Source organism: Aegilops tauschii, chromosome 3 (assembly GCF_002575655.3).
Source record: "Aegilops tauschii subsp. strangulata cultivar AL8/78 chromosome 3, Aet v6.0, whole genome shotgun sequence".
In the NCBI taxonomy this organism is placed as follows: Eukaryota; Viridiplantae; Streptophyta; class Magnoliopsida; order Poales; family Poaceae; genus Aegilops; species Aegilops tauschii.
In genome coordinates this window covers 106,124,344-106,141,797 of record NC_053037.3, presented here as the reverse complement: position 1 = coordinate 106,141,797, position 17,454 = coordinate 106,124,344, and positions in this window count along the sequence as shown.

Sequence of the window (17,454 nt, the reverse complement as noted above, 5' to 3'; positions counted from 1 at the left end):
GGGTTAATTGATGAAGAAGCCCAATTCGAAGCTCTCAGCAGCATCAACTGGAAGTCATCAACCTTCGAGGTCTTGGGATCAGCCGGAGGAGGAGATAGGAATGAGGCGGGGACCTCAACTCAGCAAGCATCATAATTTGGCTGGCGGTTTATCAAACAATGTTCCACCTTTTAGACTTGAAGAGTTTTTGTAATAGAGTAGGTGCAACAGTCTATCTCTGCCGTGCCATCGTGCACGTATTGAATGCCAAGGTCTTTTGAAGTTGTCTCCTTAATATTTCTCCGGGTCATAATCATCCTTTTGTTTATCTCAACCTCAAAGAGGTACCTTTAAGTATTCTGCATAAAAAGGCAAATCACAAGTCTCCAGGCGGCTTACCGCTCGGAGATTCAGGTGTCTTGGATAGATAACCCGGAATATGAATCAAAAAGAGACTGGTCCTCAATTATCTGCTTGACATAGCCGTAATAACACTTAGCGGCCAGTAAGCATACTTCCAGTTTAAATAACCCGGGTAACAAGGTTGATATCCTAATTCCGCCTTATCTGTCATAATGATACCCATGGCGTTCAACGAACACTGTAAACCAAAGTTAAGCCGGTAAAGTGAGACCCGGCCGTACACACCTTGACATGATCAGAGTAAACTTGTGATAAAGCAGAGGAACTTTTAGGGGCTTCCGGTTCGAATACGACCAGAGACCCGGCCCAAAGGGGTTAAGCCAAGATTCGGATACAATCATATAGCCCCCAGCGGGTGTGGCCATGCCAATCAAGAGGGTATCGACAGTTATGTTCTCTTTGGTTCGAATACGACCCATGTTTGAACAGGAAGCCCCCAAGTGATTTTTAAAATTGTTTAACGACGCTGATTCGAATACGATCCTCGTCGGTTCTCAGAGGGGTTAAACTATGATTCAAATATGACCAAAGATAACCTCCCAATGAGCTCGGCTCTTTGCCAATCAAATGGGTATCGACAGCTATGTTCTCTTTGGTTCGAATACGACCCATGTTTGAACAGGAAGCCCCCAAGTGACTTTACTGCTTACGGCTAGATTCAAATACGATCATAAGCCGGATCCTCCTTTAAGTCATCATGTAATCTTGTAATAAAAACAACACGTGCATATTGGGAGGAGAAAAAAGGACAGAGGTCCTGCTTTATCATAATATATACATGGTTGAGACAAATATGTACACCACGAGAGCCGGTAGCTCAAGTGTAGTAAGGCCGAAGCTGAGCTATGTTCCACGGCCGACGGGTCTCTTCCTCAGACTTACGTGAATCTTTGTGCTCCCGAATGTCAATGAGGTAATATGACCCGTTGTGCAAGTTCTTGCTGACCACAAAGGGCCCTTCCCAAGGTGGGGATAACTTGTGTGCATCTGTTTGATCCTGGATGAGCCGGAGCACGAGATCGCCTTCCTGAAAGACCCGGGATTTGACCCGGCGGCTATGATAACGGCGCAGGTCTTGTTGGTAAATCGCTGAACGGGCTGCCGCCACATCACGCTGTTCATCCAACAAGTCAAGAGCATCTTGGCACGCCTGTTCATTATCCGTCTCAACATAAGCCGCCATGCGAGGTGAGTCGTGACGGATGTCGCTGGGGAGGACTGCTTCTGCTCCATAGACCATGAAGAAAGGCGTGAAGCCTGTAGACCTGTTAGGAGTAGTATTGATGCTCCATAAGACGGAGGGCAACTCCTCCACCCAACAACCCGGCGTCCGTTGCAAAGGGACCAAAAGCCGGGGCTTGATGCCCTTCAGAATCTCCTGGTTAGCTCTCTCGGCTTGACCATTGGATTGGGGATGAGCCACTGAGGAAACATCAAGTCGGATATGCTCTCGTTGACAAAACTCTTCCATAGCGCCTTTGGATAGATTGGTGCCATTGTCAGTTATGATGCTGTGCGGAAAACCGAAGCGGAAAATCACCTTTTTCATAAACTGAACTGCCGTGGCTGCATCGCACTTGCTAACGGGCTCCGCTTCTACCCACTTTGTGAACTTATCAACTACCACCAAGAGGTGGGTCTTCTTATCCTTGGACCTTTTAAAAGGCCCAACCATATCAAGCCCCCAGACCGCAAAGGGCCAAGTAATTGGGATCATCCTCAGCTCCTGAGCCGGCACGTGAGCCCGTCGTGAGAACCTTTGGCAACCATCACATTTACTGACCAAGTCCTCTGCATCAGCATGAGCCGTCAACCAATAAAAACCATGACGAAAAGCCTTGGCCACAAGGGATTTTGAGCCGGCATGATGGCCACAATCCCCTTCATGGATCTCACGCAAGATCTCTTGACCTTCCTCAGGGGAGATACAACGCTGAAATGCCCCTGAAACACTGCGATGATGCAGTTCGCCGTCGATAACGATCATTGACTTAGCCCGCCGGGTTATTTGCCTGGCCAAAGTTTCATCCTCAGGCAACTCTCCCCGGGTTATATAAGCCAGATATGGCATTGTCCAGTCTGGTATGACATGAAGAGCCGCCACTAGCCGTGCCTCCGGGTCAGGGACAGCCAAGTCTTCCTCTGTAGGCAACTTAACCGAAGGGTTATACAGGACGTCCAGGAAAGTGTTAGGCGGCACCGGCTTTCGCTGAGAGCCTAGCCGGTTTATAGCATCAGCCGCCTCGTTCTTCCTGCGATCAATGTGCTCCACTTGGTAGCCCTGAAAGTGCCCAGCAATGGCGTCGACCTCGCGGCGATAAGCCGCCATGAGAGGATCCATAGAATCCCACGTGCCTGATACTTGTTGAGCCACCAAGTCTGAGTCACCAAAGCACCTTACCCGGCTCAAGCTCATCTCCTTAGCCATCCGAAGACCATGGAGCAGGGCCTCGTACTCAGCTGCGTTGTTAGTGCAAGGAAACATCAACTGTAGCACATAATGGAACTGGTCACCTTTGGGGGACGCCAATACAACGCCAGCCCCCGAGCCCTCCAACTGCCTGGACCCATCGAAATGAATAGTCCAATACGTGTTATCCGGCTTTTGCTCGGGCACTTGTGACTCTGTCCAATCATTGATGAAATCCACCAAGGCCTGAGACTTAACAGCAGTGCGTGGCACATATTTGAGACCGTGGGGTCCAAGTTCTATAGCCCACTTAGCAATTCTCCCTGTGGCCTCTCTGTTTTGAATGATATCACCAAGGGGGCAGAACTGACCACAGTGATGGGATGGCCCTGAAAATAATGCTTAAGTTTCCGGCTCGCCATGAACACACCATATACCAGCTTCTGCCAATGCGGGTACCGCTGCTTGGACTCAATGAGCACTTCACTGACATAATAAACCGGCCGCTGAACCGGATGCTCCTTACCCTCCTCCTTGCGTTCCACCACAATAGCCACACTGACGGCTCGTGCGTTTGCCGCCACATACAGTAGCAAGGGCTCCTTATCAACCGGAGCAGCAAGGACTGGGGGCTCTGCCAGCTGCTTCTTTAAATCCTCAAAGGCGGCATTAGCTGCATCATTCCAGACAAAGGTATCCGTTTTCTTCATTAACTGATATAGGGGCATGGCCTTCTCACCCAAACGGCTTATAAACCGGCTTAAAGCAGCGATGCGACCCGCCAAGCGCTGAACGTCATTTATACATGTCGGCTCAGCCAGGGAGGTGATGGCCTTGATCTTCTCCGGGTTAGCCTCAATGCCTCTGTCAGAAACCAAGAAGCCCAAAAGTTTGCCTGCAGGAACACCAAAGACACACTTGGCCGGGTTAAGCATCATCTTATAAACCCGAAGATTATCAAAGGTTTCCCTTAAATCATCTATCAGGGTTTCCTCTTTGATGGATTTAACCACAATATCGTCCACATAAGCGTGAACATTGCGCCCAATTTGTTTATGAAGACAGTTCTGTACACAACGCTGGTAAGTCGCTTGTGCACACTTGAGTCCAAAGGGCATAGACACATAACAGAAGGCTCCAAAGGGAGTGATAAACGCCGTCTTCTCCTGGTCCTTAACTGCCATCTTGATCTGATGATAACCAGAATAAGCATCCAAGAAGCTTAAACGTGCACAACCTGCCGTAGCATCAATGATTTGATCAATACGGGGGAGGGCAAAAGGATCAGCCGGACACGCCTTGTTCAAGTCCGTGTAGTCCACACACATCCGCCAGGTGTCGTTCTTCTTGAGTACAAGCACCGGGTTAGCCAACCACTCTGGGTGAAAAACTTCCACGATAAACCCGGCTGCCAAGAGCCGGGCTACTTCTTCACCAATAGCTTTCCGCCTCTCTTCATTAAACCGCCGAAGGAACTGTCTGACCGGCTTAAATTTAGGATCAACGTTGAGAGTATGCTCAACGAGTTCTCTAGGTACACCTGGCATGTCAGAGGGTTTCCATGCGAAGATGTCCCTATTCTCACGGATGAACTCGATGAGCGCGCTTTCCTATTTTGGATCCAGATTGGCACTGATGCTAAACTGCTGAGATGAATCCCCTGGAACAAAATCAACAAGCTTAGTCTCGTCAGCCGACTTAAATTTCATCGCCGGTTCATTTTCCGTAGTCGGCTTTTTCAGAGAGGTCATGTCTGTTGGGTCAACATTGTCCTTGTAAAACTTCAACTCCTCTGTAGCACAAACAGATTCTGCATAAGTCGCGTCACCTTCCTCACATTCCAGAGCCACTTTTCGGCTGCCGTGAACCGTAATGGTCCCATTGTGACCCGGCATCTTGAGCTGTAGGTACACATAACACGGCCGTGCCATGAACTTGGCGTAAGCCGGCCGTCCAAATATATCATGGTATGGACTTCTTATCTTGACCACTTCAAAGGTCAATTTCTCCACCCTGTAGTTATTCTCATCACCAAAAGCCACTTCCAATTCGATCTTGCCAACTGGATAAGCCGACTTACCAGGTACTACACCATGAAAGATAGTGTTGGACTGGCTGAGGTTCTTATCAACCAACCCCATACGACGAAAAGTTTCATAATAGAGGATGTTGATGCTGCTGCCTCCGTCCATGAGCACCTTTGTGAACTTATAACCTCCCACTTGAGGAGCCACCACTAAGGCCAAGTGGCCCGGGTTATCCACCCGAGGAGGGTGATCCTCCCTACTCCACACTATGGGCTGCTCTGACCACCGTAAGTAGCGTGGGACCGCCGGCCCAACAGCGTTCACAGCCCTCTTGTGAAGCTTCTGATCTCGCTTGCACAGACTAGTGGTAAATACATGATACTGTCCACCGCTTAGCTGCTTTGGATTGGTCTGATAACCCCCCTGCTGCTGTTGATGACCCTGGCCAGCCTGTTGATTAAAACCCCCTTGACCATTCCGAGGACCGGAATTTGATCTGCCGCCCGGGCCATGAAAGCCGCCAGCACCTGAGCCGCCGCCCGGGCCATTGTAATTCTTAAAGGCCTTCATGATCGCGCAATCCTTCCATAGATGAGTCGCTGGCTTCTCTCTAGAGCCATGCCTTGGACAAGGTTCATTCAACAGCTGCTCCAGCGTTGGACCTGACCCGCCGCCTCGGGGAGGGGGCCTCCCCTTGCGTCGCTGGTTGTTACCTTGGGAGTTGGCATTGGCTACAAACTCTAGGCTGCCATCGGCCTTGCGCTTGCCTCCTCCTTGGTTCCCCGGGTTAAACTGAGGACCCTTGCCATTGCCGTTCTTCTTTCCCTTCCCTGTCCTTTCATCATCTAAAGGGGGATCCTTGGTACCATCGGAATCGGCGTACTTGACAAGAGCCGCCATCAGTGTACCCATATCGGTGCAGTCGCGTTTAAGTCGCCCGAGTTTCATCTTTAGGGGCACAAAGCGACAGTTTTGTTCCAACATTAAGACTGCAGAGCCGGCATCCATCTTATCTGATGAATGTATGATCTCCTTGACCCGGCGAACCCAATGGGTCGTGGATTCACCCTCCTGCTGCTTACAGTTAGTCAAATCCACAATTGACATAGACTGCCTACAGGTATCCTTGAAGTTTTGGATGAACCGGGCTTTCAGCTCAGCCCAAGACCCAATGGAATTCAGTGGTAGCCCTTTCAACCATGTGCGGGCAGTTCCATCTAACATCATGGTGAAATACTTGGCCATGGCCACCTCACTGACCTCCAGCAATTCCATAGCCATCTCATAACTCTCAATCCAGGCTGCAGGTTGTAAGTCAGCTGTGTAGTTAGGCACTTTCCTAGGGCCTTTGAAGTCCTTAGGTAAACGTTCATTACGGATAGATGACACCAAACAAGGGACACCCCCGGTCCTGGTAGGGATACCCACATCTACGGAAGTCGTCGGATAAGCCGGGGGGGGGGGGTCTGGTAAGCCGTCAATTGAGGCACTTGCTCCGCCTCTTGCCGCGCTTGGTCTGCTGCGTAGAAGGCTCCATTATGAGCTGGGCCATGGCCAGGGGGCGGGTCATGGCGTCGGACGTTACTTGAGACCATGTGTCGGCTGTAACTCGGGCTCTGGCCTGGACGAGGGGTCGAGTGGATCCTGTCGCGGCTGTAGGAGTATGCCTCTTGTTGCGCCAGTGCTGTCTAAAGGAGTTCCCTGACCCGACGGGTCTCAATGGCCGTCGGAGAGTCGCCGTCAACGGGGGGAGCCGCCAGCCGTGCTGCCGCAGCGACCATGTTCTCCAGTGGGTTATTATAATGACCCGGGGGTATTGGCACATACTGAGGCGGGGCAGGGGGCACCTGGGGAGGCCCCATCACTCGTGGCTGAATAAGGGGTCCAGACCCGGGTGCTATGACCCCTGGCGGGTTACTAGACCCTGCACCTGGCGTGTTGAAGAGGTTGCGTGGATCGTAAACCGGCGGGAGTCGGGACTGGGCCTTTTGATGCCTCCTTCTCATGACCTCATTGGCCGCGTTCTGATCCATCGTGAGTTGGAAGGACTGCGCCTGAATCAGCTGAGTCTGGGCATCGAGAGCCGCCCGCTCCGCAGCCAGCCTGATTCCTTCCGCTGCAAGATCCTCTTTAGCTTTTATCAGATCCAATTTCAAATGTGCCACCTCCGCATCATGCTGGGCTTGATCCGCCGGGTCAACCGTGGCGGTCAGCAGGGCCGTCATCTTGTCCGTGAGATCCATCAGCACCTGAGCCGGAGAGGGCACCGGGTTTCCCGATCCGGCAGTGGGGTTCTGAACAGGCTGCACACCAGCCATAAAAACTCCAACCTGACTTGGCGGCTCAAAAAGGTCCGGAATACTGTCGCCATCGGAACAACCCATGAGCCTGCCATCTTGAAGTTGGTACAACGAGTTTGACTCATCGGTGGCCGACTCGCCGTCAGAGCCGGTGGCCGCCTCATCACCAGACCCAGATGGATCAGAGGGCCCTCCATGGATGCATCCCACAAAAGCGCGCCTTAAGGCAGGCCGGGCCCGGGCGGGTCGTGCGCGCTGAGCCGTTTCAATGAGATCGGCGCAGAGATCCGGCTCAGGGCCTGGCTCGCCAATCTTGCCAAGACATGAATTCTGCCGAAGGGGACCCGGTACCCGTACTCAACTGAGCCGGCGTCGGGGCCCCAGTCTGCATCGTCGATGTAGAGCTTGCCGCGACGACTCTTGGTCATCCGGCCCACAGCGTATCCCTTGAGCCCTTTGAAGCTGCCCTTCAAGAACTCAAATCCACCGTGCGCTGGCCCCACGGTGGGCGCCAACTGTCGTGGAATTGTCACGGCTGATGTCCTCGAGCTAGGACTTAGTCGTGGAGCCATTGCAACTAGGAAGCTTGAAGGGGTTAAATGGGACAAGGAACACGAGGGTTTATACTGGTTCGGCCCCTTACGGTGAAGGTAAAAGCCTGCATCCAGTTGAGATGGTATTGCTTAGGGTTACGATCACTAGGGAACTAAACTTGCTATCCCAGCTCTCGATGAGATTGTTCTCGCCTCTAAACCGCTGCCGGGTCGTCCCTTTATATAGGGAGGCTGACGCCCAGCAGCCCTCAGAGTCCCGGCCGGCTCATAAGAGTGTCCGGCTCGGACTCTCAACTATACTTGTCTTACACTACAAGTTCTACCATAACAATGATTACAACTACAGGCTTTAAACCATATCCGGGTCTCAGCCCATCTCTGGCCCATCGTCTTCAAACTTGGCTCCGGGCTTCTGGTAACGACCGTACGAGTAACCCGGCCCCTCCTGGCGGGTGACTCTAAGGTTTATATCCTCAACACGATCAGTCTCGGAATCCCGGTTTACAAGACATTTCGACAATGGTAAAACAAGACCAGCAAAGCCGCCCGAATGTGCCGACAAATTCCGATAGGAGCTGCACATATCTCGTTCTCAGGGCACACCGTATTGTCCAAGCTTCCGATAGGCGAGCCCAGAGTTGCCCCTGGTGGCCACCGGCGACTAACAGGTTGGACCAATACTCAGAGGAGCACTGGCCCGGGGGTTTAAATAAAGATGACCCTCGGGCTCGCGAAAACCCGAGGGAAAAAGGCTTAGGTGGCAAATGGTAAAACCAAAGTTGGCCTTGCTAGAGGAGTTTTATTCAAAGCGAACTGTCAAGGGGGTCCCATAAATCACCCAACCGCGTAAGGAACGCAAACTCAAGGAACATAATACCGGTATGACGGAAACTAGGGCGGCAAGAGTGGAACAAAACACCAGGCATAAGGCCGAGCCTTCCACCCTTTACCATATATATATATGCATTAATTTAAATAAGAGATATTGTGATATTCCAAAATATCCATGTTCCAACATGGAACCAACTTCACCTTCACCTGCAACTAGCAACGCTATAAGAAGGGCTGAGCAAAAGCGGTAACTTAGCCAAACAACAGTTTGCTAGGGAAAGGATGGTTAGAGGCTTGACATGGCAATATGGGAGGCATGATAGAGCAAGTGGTAGGTAGCGCAGCATAGAAATAGAACGAACAACTAGCAAAGTAAAGATAGAAGTGATTTCGAGGGTATGGTCATCTTGCCTGCAAGGTTCTCAGAGTTGTCGAAAGCTTGATCCTCGTAAGCGTACTCAACAGGTTCCTCATTCACGAACTCGTCTCCGGCTCTACCCACAGCAAGAATACAAGAAATGTAACCACAATCAATCACGGGAAATGCACAAGCAACATGATGCAATACATGCATGATATGCGATGCGTATGCGTTCTCCAGAAGAAAAAGAATGAACAAGGCACTAACTTGACAAACTAAGTATGCCACTGGAAAGATGAGATGATTTCGGTCGAAATCGATATAAAGATCACTGGAAACGGATGCACGGTTTGCAAATGGCAAGCGAAACAAGAATGACACTATTCTGCGATTAACATCATGATAGCACTTAGAATACATCAAGTAACTATGCTACAGCACTCCAACATAGCAACAAAGCATGTGAAAGTAATCTACAGGAGATGCTTGACAAAAGATGAACACTGAGCTATGGCTAGATCACAACATAATAGGCTCAAACAAGCATGGCAAAAGTGCAAAAGATATCAGGTTCACAGACTTAGTGAAATTACTGGACATGGCAGAAACAACATCAGGTAGCAATGTTCAGAGCAAGCAATCAACATGCTAAAGGAACTTAACATAGAAAAACAAGGCATGGCCTGAATCTACTAAATTCATAGAACAAAAGTCCCTTACTGACCATGAGCCAAAAAGGATCAGAAGATATGATGACACTCAGACTTGGCAGAAAACAGAGCATGGCAGAAACAGTATTATGAAGGCATCTTGGTGAGCTTGATTCACTCACCACGAAGCAAAGCATGACAAAACAAGCATACCTACAGCACAATGGCATGTTTGTGAAGCTAACAATGGCAAGAGCAAGTTCAAAGCATGAAAGGATCAACTACAACAAGCTTGGCAAAATTGAATAACATGTAAACAATCTGCCAGGAACATTTTATAGCAAAGGTAGAGCAAGATTAAGACATGATATGGCACTCCATAATTGCAAATAGGGGCATGGATGGATAGAGCACAACTATATCTATAAAACATACTTACTGAACATCACCAAAAGGAGCATGGATCTCTCTGTAGCCACATGGATACATAGCAACAAAATAACAGCAGTCACAGACAGCAAAATTCCAAGTCCCTGAAAACAGAAACATCACGAAGCCTAGTTTGCATGCTTGTGCTAGTCACCACATATATCAAAAAAAAATATGGCATACACATCTGTAAAGATGGCATGGCATAGATCAAAACACCTGTAGAGCTCATGCCCATAAGATGCACACATCAAATGCAACAAAAATAACAAAACCTCAAGTTCTGATAAGTAACAGCAGTTAACAGCATATAGCACTCTTGCACCAGAGATTTGGCATCAAGATGGACTCAAATGAACATGGCATAATGGAACAAAATGAAGAGCATCTCGAGACGAACATTTCGATATATCATGCACGCAAAACGGAGCATTATGCACGGAGTTATGATGCGATGAACATGATCATATATTGCAATGATATCGGGACTTGGAGAAATTCGGGGGAGGGGAGAAGTCAACCTTCTCAATGGATCTGGATCGGGGCTCGAGCTCGCCGGAGTTGCTGCTCGCCGGAGCAGGGAAGGAGGAGGGCGCCGGAGTCGGAGGGCTCGGGGGGAGGCACCGGAGACACGGGAACGGCGGGATCCAGCGAGGGGGAACGCCGGCGCGCGGGACGGCGGAGACGAGCGGCGGCGCCGGCGAGAACGGCGGCGAGGACAGCGAGGCGGCCGCGCGGGCGGAGGGCGGCGGCGCCGGGCGCCGGCGCGGGGCGCGGGGCTCGGGCGGGCGAGCGGGCCGCGGGGGCTGGCCCCGGGCCTGGCGGGCTTCGGCGGTGGACGGCGGCGGCTTGCCACGTGGTAGGCGGCGATTGGACACGGCGGCGGCGGCTGAAGCGTCCGGCGGCGGTGGACGTGTCCGGTGGCGGCGGGGGCGATTTGATCTAGGGTTTGATCCGAATTTTCGGAGGGGGAGGTGTTTTTATAGGTAGAGGGAGCTAGGAGACTCCAAATGGAGCACGGTTTTCGCCCACATAATCATGATCGAACGACCGAGAGCATGGAGGTGACTTAGGTGGGTTTTGGGCTGTTTGAAGGGGGGTTTTGCTGCAACACACAAAAAGACTTTGCGGTTACCCGGTTAACCGTTGGAGTATCAAACGACCTCCAAATGGAACGAAACTTGACAGGTGGTCTACCGGTGGTATACCAAGGCCACTTGACAAACCTCGGTCCATTCCGAGAATGTTTAACACCCGCTCACGAAAAGAAATAAGAGGGGTGCGCCGGTGCATGTGGGAGTGTCGGATTGCAAAACGGACAACGGGAAAAATGCTCGGACACATGAGACGAACACGTATGCAAATGAGATGCACATGATGACATGAACAAAATGCAAAACGAAAAACAAAACCCGACCACGAAGGGAATATCATAGCACATAGCCGAAAATGGCAAGAGTTGGAGTTACAAATATGGAAAGTTACATCCGGGGTGTTACAAGGGGGGCACCCTAGAGACACAACAATTGATTGTTTGATCTTTTAGCCGTGTGCGGTGCCCCCCTCCACCATAGTCCACCTCGATAATACTGTAGCGGTGCTTAGGCGAAGCCCTGCGTCGGTAGAACATCATCATCGTCACCACGCCGTCGTGCTGACGAAACTCTCCCTAACACTCGGCTGGATCAGAGTTCGAGGGACGTCATCGGGCTGAACGTGTGCTGAACTCGGAGGTGCCGTGCGTTCGGTACTTGATCAGTCAGATCGTGAAGACGTACGACAACATCAACCGCGTTGTGCTAATGCTTCCGCTTTCGGTCTACGAGGGTACATGGACAACACTCTCCCCTCTTGTTGCTATGCATCACCATGATCTTGCGTGTGCATAGGAAATTTTTGAAATTACTACGTTCCCCAACAAGTAGAATGGGGGGTAGATATGTAGAGGCAAGATCCTAGCTATGGCGAAGTTGTACACACGAGTTTTATGAGTTCAGGCCCTTCGCGGAGGAAGTAATAGCCCTACGTCTCGGTGCCCGGAGGCGGTCGACTGGATTATATGTGTGTGTGTGTGTGTGTGTTACAGGGGGTGCGAACCCTTGTGCCAGTGGAGGGGGTGGCTTATATAGAGTGCACCAGGACCCCAACCAGCCCACGTTACAAGGGGTTCAATGTACATAAAGCGAGCGCGTTACAGGTAAAGTCAATAATAATGTGCTATAAATGATCATTAAGTCTATGAGTAAACGTCCGACCATTGCTGCGCAGAGTGGCTTTAGGTCTTCTGTATGTCGAGTGGTCTGTTACATGGTCGAATGGTGGAATGGTCGAGTGACCTAAAGGAGGAGGGGTCTCCGAGTGAATGGTAGGTCGAGTGGATTGCATTCGACACCTTTGTTGGGCCCTCCCTATTTACTCTTGAACTTCTTTGCTTCAAAGACAAGGACCTTGGGTAGGACGTATAGGTCAGGCCTATTACCCTACCCCAGGTCTATGTTCTCATCATTAGCCCCCGAATGGATTGATGTCCGAGTGAAAAGAAGGTTGAAGTTGATCTTGCTTTGACTCTTGCCTTTCTCAAGAATTCATCTCTGACCGGAGGTTAGTGTTGGAACTTCGGCTTCGTTTCGGTCGCCTTGATCAATTCAGAAATTGCCGATTGGTTTTTATAACGTCACCCGTCGAGTGTTGTCTTTGACACGAAATCTTTGGCGTCATCGGTTGCAGAGGATCCCGGATTTCGCGGGATTCGAAATTTCGGTGGAAGCGCGCCAGGCGGAGCGCGCCGTGGTAAGTTGAGTGGATAAACAGGACGTTTCGATTTCCACGCCACCTTTTTTGCCACGTATCTCGTGTGCGACTGTTGAGGGATTTGACAGGATCGCCCGGACCCACGCGTCGGCCACTCGGAAGTGGGCCTTTAAAAGCGGGAAGGCCGAGGCGTCTGCACTGTGCGTGCCCATTCTCCTTCTTCTTCCTCTTGCTCTTTTACCCCATCCGGCTTCTCCACTCTCGACGCCGTCGCTCCGCCGCCATGGGGAAGGAGAAAACAGCGGCGCTGGAACGCGCGAAGAAGGCGACGGGGGCGGCATAAAGCAAGAAGATGAATCGGGGATCTTGATCGTGCTCGGGGCTGCCGTCGGGTTGGATCCAGGGAGATTGGATCCGATCTTCGCTTCGGTAGGAAGACTTGGACGAGATGGCCGAGTTAGGGCTGATCGTCCATGAGGCTACGCGGGTGCCGGAGGGGGAAACGGAGCCGCAGCCGCGACCGGGTGAGTGTGTTCTGCTCGCCACCCATGTCGACCGCGGCTTCTCGCTTCCTCCACACCCCTTTTTTCGAGGTTTCTTGAATTTCTTCGGGGCTCAACTCCATCATTTTACCCCCAACACCATCACATATCTTGCCACATTCGTGTCCATGTGCGAGAATTTCCTGGGGTGTCGACCGCACTGGGGTCTTTTCAAGCACATTTTCACCATCCGCTCCCAAACAGTGAAGAAAGCAAACTCGAACGATGAGAAAACCCATGTTATCCAGATGTGTGGGGGCCTGGGTATCCAGAAGAGGAAGAGGGGTTCCTTTCCTTCGGTCACTCTTCCTGAGTCGGTCAGGGGTTGGCAGTCGACCTGGTTCTACTGCGAGGATATCGCGACCCCAGGCCAGTCGACTGGACTTCATCCTTTTTCTTTTGATCGTGTTCAGACCCCATCTTCGTTGAAAGTGACCGCCGCGGAGAAGGCGGAGACAGGCATGCTGGTCGAGAGGGTGGTTTAGCTGATCAACCAAGGCGTACCGAGATGGATCTGCTCGAGGTGTTCCTCAGTCAGCGCATTCAACCGCTCCAGGCCCGTGACCACTCCATGTGGATGTACTCCGGGGCCAGTGACACTGCTCGTGTTCATCCAGAGGAGGTGCCGGCCAAAACAGTGGCCCAATGGCTGAGGGGCATCACCGGGAACAAGGACAACCCCAGGGGCGCCAGGAGAGTCAACCCTTTCAGCGACAGCAACCAGCCAAACAAGGTTTGGCCGCTATAACCGATTGCATTTGGATGTGTTTTCCAACTATTTGCTAATCCAACTGATTTCCACTCGGCTCCTTGTCTTGTAGATTTACATAGAGATGTACTCAATGCCCAATGGCGAACAAGCTCTGGAGCAGGACTATGAGGGCGAGGACAGCGCGGAGGAGAGCGGCGAATGGGAGTCACCAGCCGACGATGACGAAGATGAGAGCGACGAGTCGGACGATGAGGAGGTAGTTGACTCACTGCCTCATTCAGAACGTCGATCCAAGCAGCATCATGATCCCGCGAGCAGGCGCGGTAAGGCTGTGGCCTCGAGCGCTCCATCTCAAAAGCGCGCTCGGTCTTCGACTCCAGAGTTAGCTGAGAAAGTCACCAAGCAGCCCAAGATCAATCCCTCGAAGGCTCGGAAGACCTTGCCTAGAATCAAGATGGATGTTCCTGTTGCTTCTGGGTAAACGTTTTTCCCGTGTTTTCTTGCTCCGACTGATTCTCCCGTTCTGACCGAGTGGATGGTGAACTTTTCCAGCCCGGCCTCTGCCGCGACTGACATGGATATCGACAAGGTCCCTGACGACGATGAAACCGATGATGCAGCTACCTCCAAAGCAGTAAGTCTGCCCGACTCGAATTTATTTGGATGACTGGATTGTTTGTCAGTTGTCTCTCTGATTTTCTCTGTTTGCTGCAGCTCCACGAGACGTTGTTGTGCTCCCGGATGATGAAGAAGAAGTACCGCTGAGGGAAAGGAGGAGGAGGGACAAGGAACTGAGCAGGAAAGCGTCTGAGGTTCAGGTTCCTCAGTCGACTGTGATGCCTGGGACGGCGGTCGAGCGATCGACAGATCCGGCTCGCACCAACGTCACTTTCGCTATCCCGCTGTCGACTGATTGCCCATCAGGATCAGCTGCTCAGACCCCTGCTGCACCAATACAACTCCACGCATCAGACCCAACGACTGCTTCGGCTGCTCTGCCATCATCGCTTTTCACTGCGTATCGAACTCCAGACGATCCACCGAGTGCCACCAAGGAAGCTCTTCTTCAGTTGAATCTTGTGATGGAGCAAATGAAAGTGGTGCATGAGGCCAGTCAGGTGGCCTTCAATGCTGGAGCTGCTCTGCAGACCAATGTCCAGGTTAGTTCATTTCTGATTGATCATATTTCTCGTCTGATCACCCACTGGGGTGTGACTGTTTTGAAGTTGCACAAGTCAATTTGAGTCGACTTGGATTGAATCTTTGAACTAGTGGGGGCACTCTGAGTGCACCCACTGGGTGTAGTCCCCGAGACCATAGTTGACTGCGGGCAGTCGACTCTGGTCTGAGAATCTGAATTTTGTCACTCGGCTTGGGCGGACCAGGTCGAATGGAACCAAAACCAGTGGGGCACGCTAAGTGCACCCACTGGGTGTAGTCCCCGAGACCGTGGTTGACTGCGGGCAATCGACTGTGGTCTAAGAACGCTATTTTTTACAACTCGCGCTGGGCAGACCATGCCGAGTGTTTACTCAAACCAGTGGGGGCATGCTAAGTGCACCCACTGGGTGTAGTCCCCAAGACTGCCGTTGAATGTTTGATTCAGCGGTAGTCTTAGAGTAGCTGTCACTGTGATGTCTTTTTATTTCAGTCGACTGATGTCTTATGTATTGACCGCAGAAATCTTGTGATCTCGGGGCCCAAATTTCTACACTGAACAAGCAACAAATCAGCCTCAACCTTGATCTGGAATTGGCCAGGAAGAATCTCAAGACTGCTCGTGACGAAGTAGCTGCCATGGGAGGTAACCAATCGTCAACTGTCCATCCTACGACTGGCACTTTTCCTTTCCATTTTTTGAACCGAGTGACTCCACTCGAGCAGATGTATGTAGTGAAAATCGTCAACTCCAAGCTCGTCTGAAGAATGTTATTTCTTTAGAGAAAATGAAGTAGGCTCTGGAGAAGAAGGATTTGGACCTTGCTGCCGCGCAGAAGGAAGCGCGAGAGAAAATTGTACTTGCTGACAAGAAGCTTCCTTCAGTCGGCAAGTTAGAAGAAGAGAACTCCAAACTGAAGACTGTTGTCTCTGACGCCAATCGGGAGGTCGAACGACTGAAGAAAGACAAGGACCAGCTGACTGACGAGATTGGGAGCCTCAAAGCCAAGAAAGGCGAGTTGGAATCATATCTAGGCCAGCTTGTTGCGAAACTGGTCTTAAAGCTTGAAGGTACTGATGTTCGACTGACTCTGTTATGGTCGATTGGCAGGTCTTTTTATATTGTCGACTCACCGTTCATTCGACTGTGCAGAACTTTGCCAGGACTTTGAAGCGGAAACTGGGCGGGTCGAGGCGGGTCTCGATCCCATAAGCTGCCTAGTCAAGGATGATGTTGCAATGAATGTGCTGCGGTTGGAGTCTCGCATAGACAGCGCGGTTGCTTATCTTGCCCGCCTGAAGGCGGCGATGACTCGGGTTGATGCTGAACTCTAGCCTCAGGCGGAACTTTCTCAAGACCTCGAGTCTCTGATGGTCCGACTGAACCATATACCTGACCGAGTGCAAGAATGGAAGAAGTCATCTGCTCGCTGCGGTGCTGACGTCGCCCTGTCTCTGGTCCGAGTGCACAGCAAAGATGTCAAAGAAGACAAGCTGGCGGAGCTCAAGGTTGCTAATACAAAAAGGCACACTTTCCAGTCCTTGATGGACACTTTCCTCGAGGCTGCCACTCGCATCGTAGACAGCATAGACCTTGACAATTTCTGCGACCCAGCCAGTCCTTCTCCCGACGAGTGACCAAAAAACATTATGCTCCACCTTAAATTTGCCTCGGAATGCCGAGTGATTTTGTAACCATTAAACTCCTTCGGGCCTGATGCCCGAGTACTTTAATCCGCGGCCGGAACCTTAGGATTTATCTGAATTTGTTTTATCTCCGAATATGCTTGTGCTTGCCTTTGAGTGGAATTTGTTCTTCACTCGGAATATTCTTTGTACTTGAGAAGGAGCTCTAGGGTAGAGGTTCCAGTCGACCTGCACCTCGTCATTCTTGCGGATGAGGATGGAGCGCAAGTTATACTTGTGACGCAGCTCTGAGGAGAAGGTTGCAGTCGACCTGCACCTCGTCGTCCTTGCGGATAAGGATGGAGCGCATGTTATACTTGTGGCGTAGCTCCGAAGAGAAGGTTGCAGTCGACCTACACCTCATCGTCCTTGCAGATAAGGAAGGAGCGCACGTTATACTTGTGGCGTAGCTCCGAAGAGAAGGTTGCAGTCGACCTGCACCTCGTCGTCCTTGCGGATAAGGATGGAGTGTGTTTCAAAGTTTGGCGAGTACTGGACTGCAGCTAAGCCCCCGAGTGGGAGGGTTGCTCACCACTCGGTGGGATTTTTCAAACTTAGGCGAGTACTGGACTGCAGCTAAGCCCCCGAGTGGGAGGGTTGCTCACCACTCAGTAGGATTTTTCAAACTTAGGCGAGTACTG